The sequence below is a fragment of the Equus caballus genome, chromosome 29 (genome assembly GCF_041296265.1).
Source record: "Equus caballus isolate H_3958 breed thoroughbred chromosome 29, TB-T2T, whole genome shotgun sequence".
Classification (NCBI taxonomy): domain Eukaryota; kingdom Metazoa; phylum Chordata; class Mammalia; order Perissodactyla; family Equidae; genus Equus; species Equus caballus.
The window spans coordinates 40,242,413-40,255,554 of NC_091712.1; the positions used below are offsets into that span (position 1 = coordinate 40,242,413).

Sequence of the window (13,142 nt, forward strand, 5' to 3'; positions counted from 1 at the left end):
ACCTTCTCTCCCTTCCAACCCTCCACTCTTGCAGCCTCTGTCACCTCCTGTCTTTTCCAAAGCAAGACAATTCTGAACTTTGGCCTGTACAGCCCCTAAGTCCCATAAAACATATCTGTAAGCCTCTGTCAAGATCAGATGTACTATTACTATTTTTTCGCCATAGTACAACACATCACCCCACTTTCCAACCAGGGAATTCATTAAACATCACAAGTCACCTACTAGGGAAAAGTAATGTGGGGGCATAATTTTACTTATTTTTAAACCTTGTCAATATACACTTTTCTAAGAAAATATTTTCTGTTCTCTGTATGCTGACAGTTTTCTTGTAGGGATTGAGTGAGGAGAAAATCAAGCAGTTATTGGCTAGTGAACATGGACAACACTTATGTATAACTCCAGGATGCCCTCTTCTTAACACCCTCGTAAAGACTGCAAAATCCTGAGGTCTCTTGAAATATAGTTTTTCTTGTTCAGACTGATTGTATAAACTGGGGAAAGTTTGAATCCCCACCAACTCCATTAACCCAAACTTATCAAGCACAAGCCTCTACGGACCTGCCAGCTTCTCCAGTGATACTTGGGAAGCTGGAGGATTCTAACTGGTCATTGGATTAATATGGGAATGTTCGGCCTGGGCTCTCCAACATACGTAAACTATCCTACAAGTCAGAGCCTCTCCTAATGTCTCCAAAGGAGAAGCACCCAGGGGTTCAGGCCACTTTTGACCTGCCATCCAAGCGTCTGGGTCCGGTGAAGGCAGAAGTCACGAAGTGTCCCAGTCTTTCCATCCCGCTTCGAGTCTCCACAAGATGCCTTTCCTTCCCACAACCCACGCAACTTCTCAGTCTTAGCAGTTCCTTCTTGTTCTTTACCTGCACAATCGTGGCCAGTATGTTATGGAGGGGGGTGACATCAGTGCCTGATAACTATAGTAATCCTGTTTGAAATGAAACCTTCCAGACTGGAGACAAACTAGAATGTAGCTCCTGACTGAGGGCCTGGTTTGCCTGAGGAGTCCTCCATGTTAGTGAACTTGGTCCTCCTGGCATGTCCCTAAACCCGACCTCTTCCAGTCTAAGCCTACCCTGGAGCCAAATCCACACACAGATCATGTTCCCTACAGGTAGCCATGGTCAACTCCCTGGTTATTTCTTCCTAAATCCCTAGGTGGGTACAGGAATCTGAACTTTTATAAAAGCTTCACAGGTGGGTTAAATGTGGGTATTCTATAGATGGGTATTTGGGAAGTCCTTTTTAAAGACTTTGAATAGTTTACGGTTTTTCTTCGGAAACATCCAGTAATGCCTACCAGGCATGTTTTATAAGGCATTTCCTGGTTCTCCTTCTCAAGGAATTTAACATTCCTGATGCAATGGGCTATTGGTTGACTCTTCCCTGTTCTTACCTTTGTTCCAGTCACACTGCATTCTGAGTATCAGGTTCTGAATAAACATAGGACAGAAGCACAGGAAGGGATCATAAAGGATGGGAGCAGGACATATGCTCTTAAGGTAAGTATGTCCATAAAGCTGAAGGAAACAAGTAATAAAGGAGGCTATGCCTGGAGGAGACCACAGCTGAAACTAAGGCACAGCCTGCAGCAATTCATCCTTGATCTCACCACAATTTTCTCTTATCAAAAGGAGTCAAAGAAGCAAGACACAGAAATCAGAAGGGGAAGTGAGTTTTTGATACAGGGAAAAAGTTAATGTAGTTAGAGGTGGAGCTCCTAAGCTATTTTGGGTTGGGAGCAGGAGTTAGTCAAGAAATTCCCAACAATACTTTTTGATGGGATTTTTGACAAAATGAGAGTGAGGTATTTAACTAAAGTCCTATAGTGGAATTTGTCTTTAGAAATGACCAGTCTATTGATTTTTATTTTTGAAAGGTAAGTCTGAAATAGTTATCAAGGACAAATTTACATGTTTTTTTTTTTTTTTTAACTTTAGAGTCAAAGATGAGCAAAGCTGAAGAGAAAATTCAAACTCCTGTAACATGCATGACCATATCTTCATGATTTTTCTGTAAGATATGCCTGCAGAGAACTGAACAAATTATGAAACAGTCCGTGGTTTGATTCTAGTTTCAATTTGGAGTCACTGACCTCTGTAGTCCCAGCCCCACTTATCTTGCTGTTATTAATAAAAATAAAGAATGCTCTAGACTTTCCTTCTACTCAGCTTGCAGTTAGGGAAAGGAAGGAAAGACAAGAGTTGGTTTAGCCAGGACTGTGGACAGTGATGGACCTCAACTATAGTCATTTTGTGAAACTGAATGATGGGCACTTTATACCCGTACTTGGATTGGCACTTTTGCTTCACAGGAAGAAATTAGAGGAGCCCAGGGGACTGGCGGGTTGAATGCAAACAGCCTGGAAGGATAGTCAGCAGACCCACACTCCTGTGGCTAGTACACTTTGGGTGATTTGGATCAATTCATTTGAGTCTCCATTTCACCACGTCTAACTATTCCCCAAGTGGGATGACAAGCTGTTGACTTTGGGGATTCAAACAGTGGGAATTTTGAGGGTGTATTATCATTATTATTATTTTAGTTACTTAACATATACTGAATGCTTATCACATATTTTAAGTATTTTCCATGCATTGTCATTAATCCCTCAGGAACTCTCCTAGGTAGATGACTATTATTCTTATTTCTTAACACATGTAAAATCTAAACTCAGGCTGCCCTTCCTACACTCATCTGCTGACTCAGTCAGAGTCACTCCGCTCTTTGTTAGAAACCCATGATTAGCAGTGGGCACAGGAAGAAGGGACAAGTAAAATGACTACTTCATAGCAGCTTTGTAGGATTCTGGAGCTGGAATTATTTGCCAAAGAATTTTCCAAAATATTCCATCATTGAAACCATTTGTCATATCAGAAGCCACTGTTATTTTAAGTGTTAGATATTTAGAAATATCATCTTAAGAGGTATAAAGTTATAGTGGTGATGGAATTGTGCTTTCCTCTAAATCTATTCTTCACCCATCCACATGGTCAACTGCAATGAGCTTAGAGTGTCAGATTACAGACATGGTGAGTGAGGGGTATCTCTGGAGTTGCTTGAGAGAGATTGTCCCCCAGGATTATGGAGACCTATATGCTCCATTTTGGTAGAGCTATGGCATGAAATAACAATAGCTTCTAGCTGTCAGGCAGGGCCAGTTTGTTTGTAATGACATACTTGTCCATTGTACCCACCGTTACAGCTTAAGCATTGGGTATGTCTTATCTACTTTATATCCAACTTTTATTACTGTTGTTAAAGACATAAAAGGACCACAGAGATTAGAACAAACAGGCAATGTTACATGGGATCCTATAGTGGTAAATCCAACTCTCTATCCCTTACATAGTAACTCTGTCTGAGGGACTGTGAACAGAGATGGAAAACTCATACATAGAATCGTATCAGTCTCAGTAAATATGAACTGCTACTTCTATCCCCAGTTAGATAGAGAGTTTAATAAGATCAACTTGTCACTCATGGGCAGGCTTATCTCCTCGAGAAACAGTACTTTACCAAGACGCATTGTCAGTCTCTACTGCTGCTGACAGGTCACCCATCTCAAATTAGTGGTAGCTCAAACAGCCTTTGTGAGAAGCAGCCCATGCAGTTGGCCTATAGTCTTAGTCCCTTCCACCCTGACTATTCCATTCATGGGCCCATTGTGTAGGTGGTCAGGTATAGAGACTATGTAGCACCCAGTGGTCAACACATCCTCTTTACCTATCAAGAGCCTCTCCTGAAGACTCTGGTGGTCATAGAAATCCCCAGGCAGAGTTGCAGGTACTTGAAGTTGGAATTCTGGGTCAGTGAACCAAGCTGATACAGGTAGAGTGTAACTGTGCCATTCACAATAATAGGCTCTATATAATACATTTCTCATTTAATCTTCTTCACAACCCTCTGAAAATTAACTATCATCCTCCCTTTAATCCAATTGTTACACTTTATTTTTTAAAAAATTTTCAGCCTTATTGATTAACAAACAAAATTCAAAGATAAAGTGTATTCCATGATGATTTGAGATACGTATCCATTATGAAAAGACTCCCCCCATCAATTTTAATGTATCCATCACTTCACATATTTCCTTTTTTGTTGTTGTTGGTAAGAACACGTAAATTCTATTCTCTTAACCAACTTTCAATATACTATGCCATGTTATCCACTATAGTTACCATGTTATAAATTAGATCCTCAGACTTTATTTGTTTTAGGCCTGAAAGATTAAACCATTTAACCAATGTATCCCCATTCCCCCCTCCCTAGCCTCTGCAACCACTTTTACACTCTTTGTTTCTATGAACTCAAATTTTTTTTCACATTCCATCGGTCAGCATTTGTCTTTCTCTGTCTAACTTATGTCACTTAGCAAAATACCCTCCAACTTAATCCATGATTTTGAAAATGACAGATATTCCTTCTTTTTAAAAACTGAATAATATTTCACTGAATATGTATATCACATTTACTTTATCCATTCATCTATCAATTAACACATAGGTGGCTTTCATACTTTGGATATTGTGAATAATGCTGAAATGAGAATGGGAGTACAAATATGTCTTCAAGAAAATGATTTGGTGTCCTTTAGAATAATACCCAGAAGTGCAATTGCTGGATCATATGGAAATTCTAACTTTAATTTCCTGAGGCACTTCCACACTGTTTTCCTTAGTGGCTTTGCCAATTTACATTCCCACCAACAATGCACAAGGGTGCCCTTTCCCCACATCCTTGTCAGCATTTGTTCTCTCTTATTTTTTTTAAATTATTTTATAGAGCTCATATTGGCTTATAATATTGTGTTATTTCAGGTATACGTTATTATGAATGTTTATGTATAGACTGCCTCATGTTCACGACCCATAGTCTAGTTTTTATATGTCACCATATATGTGTGTCCCCTTACCTCTTTCACCGTCCCCTCACCCCTTTCCCCTCTGGTAATCTGTTCTTCTTATGCATGTGTATTTCTCTTTCACATACTAGTGAGGTCATAGGGTGTTTGTCTTTCACTGTCTGGCTTATTTCACTTAGCATAATATCCTCAAAGTCCCTCAGTGTTGCTGCAAATGGCACAATTTTGTCTTCTTTTATGGATGAGTAGTATTCCATTGTATATATATATATACCTCATCTACTCTAATCAGTCATCTATGGAGGGGCACCTGGATTGCTTCAATATTCTCTCTTGTCTTTTTGATATTAGCCATCCTAACAGGTGTGAGGTAATATCTCATTGTGGTTTTATTTGCTTTTCCCAAATGATTACTGATATTCAGCACCTTTTCAGAGACCCATTTATGTCTTCTTTATAAAAATGTCTATTCAAGTCCTTTGCTCATTTTTAATTTACGTTATTTATATTTTTCCTATTGAGTTGTATAGATTCCTTGTATATTTGGGATATTAACCTTTTATCAGATACGTGGTTTCCAAATATTTTCTCTCATTCCATAGGTTCAATTTAATTTTGTTGATGGTTTCCTTTGCTGTGCAGAAGCTATTGATTTTGATGTAGTTCCTCCTGTTTATTTTTGCGTTTATTCACTTTACTTTTGCTGTCAAATCCAAAATGTGATTTCTAAGACCAAAGTCATGGAGCTTCCCTTTATGTTTTCTTTCAGGACTTTTACACAGGTCTGTTTTGTTAGTGGTTAAATCTCCAGGGATTCAGGGTCTAGCAAAATGCCAGGGACACAGGAGGTGCTTTAGAAATGCCTGTTGCATAAATGCTGAATGAGACGACTTGGGAAATGAAGGATAAAAACAATTATGCATGACTTTTAGACCCCATTTGGGTAGAAACTGCATGGAGGGAGTTATGGACTCATTTCCAATTCTAAGCCAAAGGAGATGCTATGTATCTATATCTATATCTAACATCTCTCCCTATCTATATCTTTAAAGGTTTCCTCCAAGTGTCAGAATTATTTGTTACTTCATTACAATGAATGCTTAATTGACTGAGATTTGATTTTCTGTGTCCATGGTGCAGCCCATTTCCTGAATTCATTTCAGATTAGACGTTATACTGGAATTTAGTATTTGACCCCTGAGGACAAAGTGGCTATTGATGTAGGTTTCTGTCAAATCGACACAGCACGCCTCTATCAAGGTGAGGAGGAGTTCAACGAGGCCCTCCAAGAAAGGGTGGCAGGTGGTATCTTGAAGAAAGAGGCCATATTTTACTCTGCCAAGGTGCTGTGGGCAGACTGACAAGAGGACACAGTCAGTTCAGATACTTTATTTTGAAATGAAAACCAACTTTAGTTTTGATTAAAATAATTTGTTGACCTCCTAACATTGCAGAGTCTCACTATAGAAAAATAGACAGCAGAAAAGGTTTGCTTTTCTCTGAAATGTGTTGGGTGGGACCCAGTTGCTCAACCACTCTGAACATCGGTCGGTACTCATATGTGAAACACAAGTAATGATCTTGATCTTTGTTTTCATTGTATGTTGTAGGAATTAACTGAGCCGCTATGGAGTGAGTCTACTCCTTTTATAGTTCAGCAGATTCTTTCAGGACATATTAAAATGAGGCTGACATATTATGTAGAAAAGGAAGCCAGACTAGGAAAAACTTTTTTCTAGTCAGCATTAAGTTTACTGAAATATGTAAAATTTTCTGAAGTGAAAAACTCTGCTTCAAATGTCAAGAGAGTTGAGGTCTCTACAGAAGGATCCTATGTATGTCAAAATCATTGAGGATGTGGTCTAAAAACGCGGGCTTCTCAGCAGAACTGCTTCCAGGCATTTATTATACGGGGCAGTAGATTACACTTCCCCGTGCCTGACATTTCTTGACTTTCTTTCCAGAGATGACTTTTGTAATCCTTGAAACACTTAGGTTCTTTTCCTGGGCCGTCTCAGTTTTATTCACAGTTTTCTTACAGTCTCTCAAATAAATCTCAGTTCCCATTAAGGAGCTCATTTTTAGCAAGTCACATAAATTTCGCCCCAGTGACTCTTATTTTCAGACCACCACAGAGGTTTGTTACTCACTTCTCAATCTTTAACAATTAGGTTTAATTTGGGACCCAAAATGTGTGAAATAATAAGCCATTGTTTATTTCTTTTCATCATTGAAGGTTTGGACTACTTTTCTTATGCCAGAATTGGTTCAACCATCCTTGAAAAACTCACTGAACAAACTTGAATTGGTCTACATAGATCCCTTCCATGTGCCAATCACTGTAGAGGTCAGCTTTTGCCTTATTTTGCCCAAGAGTATTTCATAACTGCTGTTCCAACTCCATTCTCTAATTCCGGCTAGATTTTCTTGGTTTTTACACAGATAAATATGTGTAAGTGTGGTAGGTAGAATTGCTATAAGATTTATGACTCTCCTTGATGGTTATGTCACTTCACCATCAAGATGTGTTTTTAGGGGCCAGCCGGTGGTGCAGGAGTTAAGTGCAAATGTTCCACTTCAGTAGCACAGGGTTCTCTGGTTCGGATCCCAGGTGTGGACATGGCACCGCTTGGCAAGACATGCTATGGCAGGCATCCCACATATAAAGTAGAGGAAGATGGGCATGGATATTATCTCAGGGCCAGTCTTCCTCAGCAAAAAGAGGAGGATTGGCAGCCAATGTTAGCTCAGGACTAATCTTCCTCAAAAAATTAAAAAAGATATGTTTTTGTCCTTATCCTGTAGTCTTGAGAGGGATTGAAATTGAAAATCTCACTACCTCTAACTCAAAGATTTGAGGGCACCACCTTACATGTGTAAGTAATTTGATTCTGTCTGTAGTCTCTTAGCAATTTGGGTCCCTCAAGAAAGTTGAATTACAACAGACTGCAGAGATACAATGGGAAATCTCTCCCTCTTTATGAGGACAGCCTTCCTTTATGGAGATCTCAGCCCTAATCAAGAGTGAAGTACACTGGGATGGTCTGTATTACACCACTGGACTCTTTTGGGCTTCATTGATCCAACCTCCCATCATAGTGGATGTTCACTGAGTAAAGCTGATATCATCACTATCTCTGAGTTGGGTAATTATAAACTGGAGCTAAAACACATTGCTCAATAACAAAGATAAGCCCTGTCATCTGAACCAGCCTGCTACTGGGAAATGAAATCAATTTGAACAATTCTTAGTGAAGTTCAGAGGTGGGTGTTGATAGGAGAGTGTAGGTCATTGTGGGAGAGGCACTTGGCCACCATCTCTCAGGTGTTGCTTATCTTCTTTCCTCCCTGTGTGTCTTCTCTTACAACACACACACACACGAACACTCAGATTACCCTCTTGAAGGTTTTGCTACCAAGGTCCTCAGGCACCAGACAGGTCATTCCTTTAAAAAAAGAACACAAAAATCTTCTTCATCTTCTTTCATGTCTGTATTTCAGTGTGTGGAGGAGCCTGTTTCAAAGTATGCGAATGGGGAAGTGACATTAGATACAGTGGATCTTCACGACATGGGAGAAATAACTAGAGAGGGAGTCAGAAGAAATGGGTTCTGGCATGACCAGTTGTCTGGCCTTAGCCACGTTGCTGCACTTCTCTGTGTTGTGATATTCTCATCTGTAAAACAAATGAACTGAGCAGCATGACCTCTATGGGCTATTCTTCATCTAAACTTCCATGGTTCTAAGTAGGGGTTTCTTGACCCTCTGATCAGGTTGAGCCTGGGAGCCCTATAAGGAAATCATCGGAGCAAACTCAAGAGAAGTTAGAGCTCCATCCAGTGACAGATAAACAGGCTCATGCAGGGAGGGGAAGCTGAGTCTGACTCAGCACAAGGGTGGACTGTCGGAGAGTGAAGCCTGTCCTTACGTAGCCCTTCCCATCACCTTTTTCACCATTCTAAGAAAGAAGAAGCAGCCAAACCCTCTACTAGGAAGACCTGAGAATTTCTCTTGACCCTGACTCAGATATCATCTGCTAAAAAACTATTAGATACCCAACAGCAAAATATTTTGGCAGAAGAAAGGGAGCAGGGAGGAGAGAGGTAATTGAGAAGCATCTTCATGTCTATTTACCAACCTGGATGTGCATGTAATAGAAGAAAGAAGGCAAAGTCTGTATGCTTAGAAATATAGATATTATGAAATAATGTATTCAAATGATAAAACAGGTTCAGTCAAATTTTGATGTATGTCGATAACAGGCTTTCAGTTTTTAAAACATTCAATGCGAAATGAAAGGACCAAATACAGGAAAGGTTTACCACACATTTCCCTCCTCCCCAGGCCCTGGAGAAGTGTAAAGATGCAGGTTTAACCAAGTCTGTCAGGTTGTCCAAACTCAATCACAAACAGCTTGAGATGATCCTGAATAAGCCAGGTTTCAAGTATAAGCCAGACTGCAACTAGGTGGGCCCAGAGCCCAGTGAAGTTTCCGTGCTGTCTGCTCCTCATGCCATCTTCCTTAATTAAGGTTCCCCAAGTCACTGGCTTGATGTCAACTGTGTAGTGATAGTTCCTTTTGCTACCAAAGGAAGTGCCAAAGAAGGAAAAACTTGAGTGTTCTGCGAAGAGTATTGTTCAATTATTCAGAGAAAGGTTTGACGTCACTATGAGACATGTGAGTGGAGACGCTGAGTTGGCAGATGGCAATTCTGGTTTGAAACTCAGGGAAGAGGTCAGGGCTAGAGGTACAGATTTTGGAGTTGTTGCTTTGTGGAGGGTAATTAAACCCACAGAAGTGGATTTGCTCTCCTGGTAAAGTGCATAGAATAAACAGGATGAGGGCAGGAAAGTCAATATTTAAAGATCATGGAAAGAGGCACTGGCTAGGAGATTTAAGAGCAGTTTCCAGACATGGAAAGAGAAAAATGAGAAGAGTCTGTTGTCAGGAAAGTCAAAAAGAGGGATGAAAATGCATGAGACATAGGGTGGATCCTGCTGAAGGGCAGGGAATCCAAGTTTGCATGGAAAGAAATATTGGATTTAGTGATATGGAGCACACGGAAACCCCACAGGAGTAGTCCCAGAGAGGTGAGAGAAAAAGTCAGAGAGAAAAAGAAAAGGAGTGAAAAGTGAGGAAATGGGGAAATCATAATGAAAAGAAATAATTTCTAAAAATAACACCCAATGCTGCCAATTTTCAAACACTGTGACGATGTCGCGTTGTATAGCCCTTTTGTAAAACAGTTCGAATGCTATGCAAGAAACCATTCAAATATTTATTGTCTTTGCCTTAGTTATTTCACTTCTAGGAATCCATTAGTGGACAATAATTCAAAATATTTTAAAATCTGTCCCTCCTTTTTACCCTCCGCCTCTTCTTTGTCTTCTCTCTTCCTGTTTCAATTTACTTCTGAAAGAAGATAAGCCTTTTTCCCTTTCACTTTTCCCACACAATTGATGTTAGTCATTGATCCTTGTGATACCGTTTGATATATTACTTAGTCTTTGTACCCCTGTAAATTAGAGATGATCTAAAGAATTGATCATAGATATATATTATGAATTCATTAATTTTAACAATTATGGTGTTTTCCCGTCTAATGTAGTTACTCTTCTTATTGATGATTAAATGCTACCATTTTACTTCCCCTTCAAGTGAGCTGGTGAGTCCTTTGACAGGCCTCACCATCTTTCTCATCTTCTTCACTTTCTAGAGTGTAAGATGTTCTAGGGTCAGTTTGCAGTTTTTGTGCCTAGACCTTGAGTCAGCCATTTTTCTAAGGAATCTTCATTTCTTTCAGTAGGACACAGAATTTAGAGGCCACAAACTTGTATGTTTTTAGCCATTTTAAACAGTAATAAAAGTATAAGAAGATAGTTTTATCATTTCTGAAAAACAACATTTGAAAGTATTTCAGAAGTTGCATGGGAAAAACTACCAATCTGAAACCTATAGCATATGTATTAACTTAGTGTTAGATATTCCCTAAAAGGACTTTTCAGATTTACATGTCACTGGCTAACGTGTTCTGATAACTTTTGATCTTGGAAACTTACAAGTGGAATGTCACCCTTAGTTCTACCAAAACAAAGTCCTGGAGTTTTCTGCAAGCCCAAGGACATTGTTGTAGTTGCCTACAGTGTCCTGGGGTCCCATAGAGAACAAAAGTGTTAATGACAATATCAGAGTAAACTTATCTCAGCAACTCTATTGGTAAAGAAACACTTTTTTAAATTAAGTTTTAACATTTTATGATGGAAAGTTCCAATCATAAAAAAGTGAACAGGATAGTGTAAGGATCAACGCATGAATAGATAAAGAAGATATGTTACATATACACAATACAACAATATTCAGCCAAGAAAAAGATGAAATCATGCCATTGGCAACATTGTGGATGGACCTTGAGGGCATTATGCTATGTGATATAAGTCAGACTGAGAAAGCCAAATAACATGTGATTTCACTCATAGGTGAAAGATGAAAACAACAACAACAACCAAAAGCAAACACATAGATACAGAGATTAGTTTAGTAATTACCAGAGGGAGAAAGAGCAGGATCCAAAAGGGGTGACAGGGCACAGGTGTGTTATGACAGATGATAATTAGTCTTTGGTTGAGGAACATTATGTAGTCTACACAGATACCGAAATATAATGATGGACAAAAGTTACACCTGGAGCTGAAAGGACCACAACATTTTAGTCATAGTTCTTGCTTATAAATAAATATAAATTATAATCTAAATCAAACTAAATGTCACTCTGATGTTTATGTTACGTGAGAATTTGGGAATTGGGCAAGCAGTTGGAGGTTGCACATGGACAGGGAACCTGCACGTATGTGTGTCAGTGTAAAAGGAGGGACGTCACTGTACATTTAGTTTTCAACCCATCCTGACAGCATCCTCAGACAAACAGTCTCTTTGATGGTGTGAAGACAGTTAATGCATTAATATCCCTCTTTCTCTTTCAGTGCTTTTTGTCACACTTATTTGTATTCTGAAGAATATTGACCGTGAGCTATCCACCATGAAGTCTACCAGAATGCCATGCTTCTAAGGGCGTGGAGAGGACTTCTGTACATGGTGGAGGTGATTCAAAGCAGCGTCTCTAGTTTCAGGCTGCTGGCCTTTATTTTTTAAAATTTTCTTCCATTTTAAGAAAAAATAAAGACTCAAAATAAGAATGTTTGCTTTTCCTGGTTAATAAAATAATGCATATACGTTATAGAATATTTGGATGATAATAGGGAAAAGATAGAGAATAAAATAACATAATTAGTTCATTTAAACATTCTGAAATTTTGCATTATCTTGTAGAAATGTGGAGTATGTGTTTATTTACAAAATTGAAATAATTTTTAATAGACAGATTGTATACTTTTTAAAAACAACATAAAAATTATCAAAAATCAAATATTACTAAAATATCCAGTATTATGTTTTACTTGATGTAAAGCAGTGCATCTTAATAACTTAATTTATTGATCATCTACCTATGATTTGGCATTTTGACCTGTTCTTGTATATTTTGACATTGATCATTCATTCATTCAGCAAAAACTTTATTCAACATCCTTCGCGTGCCTGAGATTGCTTTATGACAAATAAATTAGACAAGAATTAAATTAAAATAAGAAAAACCTAGAGTTTCCTGTCTAGTGGAGGAAGAAGACCACGAAGGAGATAAGGAATACTGAGCTGTCAGAAGTGGGTAAGTACCTGTTGGGAGATAATTCCACATGGCCTCACATTTCTATATGTGTGATAAGCAGAGGCACTGTCTATCCTGCTTTCCACACTAATTTTTAAAGAAGTTTGTCTAGAAAACAGCCTTGGAGTGTAGAGAGAGTGGCTCCCTCAAAATAAATGGAAAGGATGCCTACTGTCCAGTAATCTAAAGAAAATACCTCCCTCCAGAGAAAGGGCAGGGATGCTCAGTGCCTGCTACAATCCATCTGTGTTCACTCGACTCTAGTTTTCCTCCTGTAAGGCAACCTTCAACTTCGAGTGTCTTGTGGGCCCCTTCACTTCACCCTGTAGAAATGTGGGCTCAAGGACCTAGTACAGGAAACATTAATGTGCGAAAGTTAATTTGTTAGCTTTCAAGTCAGGTTAAAATTTTAGATCCTGCGTGATGCTTGACAACAATAAGGGAAAAAAATTAAACAGGCAGGGAAAGGGATAGTGGTAGGCACGGGAAGTATTAGGTGCTGTTTTAAATAGGCCTGTCAGAGAAGATTTCACTGAGAATGT

The 13,142-nt window shown here is 39.0% G+C and overlaps 1 protein-coding gene across 3 annotated transcripts in view; it reads left to right on the plus strand.

Annotated features, from left to right (window-relative positions):
* The first annotated feature begins 1,457 nt into the window (after nucleotides 1-1,457).
* The window catches only part of LOC100057331 (aldo-keto reductase family 1 member C23-like protein), a 36,329-nt gene continuing 24,644 nt past the window's right edge, over nucleotides 1,458-13,142 (plus strand). For 2 of the 3 annotated variants that reach the window (XM_070255059.1, XM_070255055.1), the window contains exons 1-3: nucleotides 1,471-1,517; nucleotides 11,861-11,978; nucleotides 12,444-12,600. The gene's annotated coding sequence lies outside the window, so the exon portion shown is untranslated. Of the gene's footprint in view, nucleotides 1,518-11,860; nucleotides 11,979-12,443; nucleotides 12,601-13,142 lie in introns of all 3 variants that reach the window. The other variant, XM_070255057.1, reaches the window with a different exon arrangement.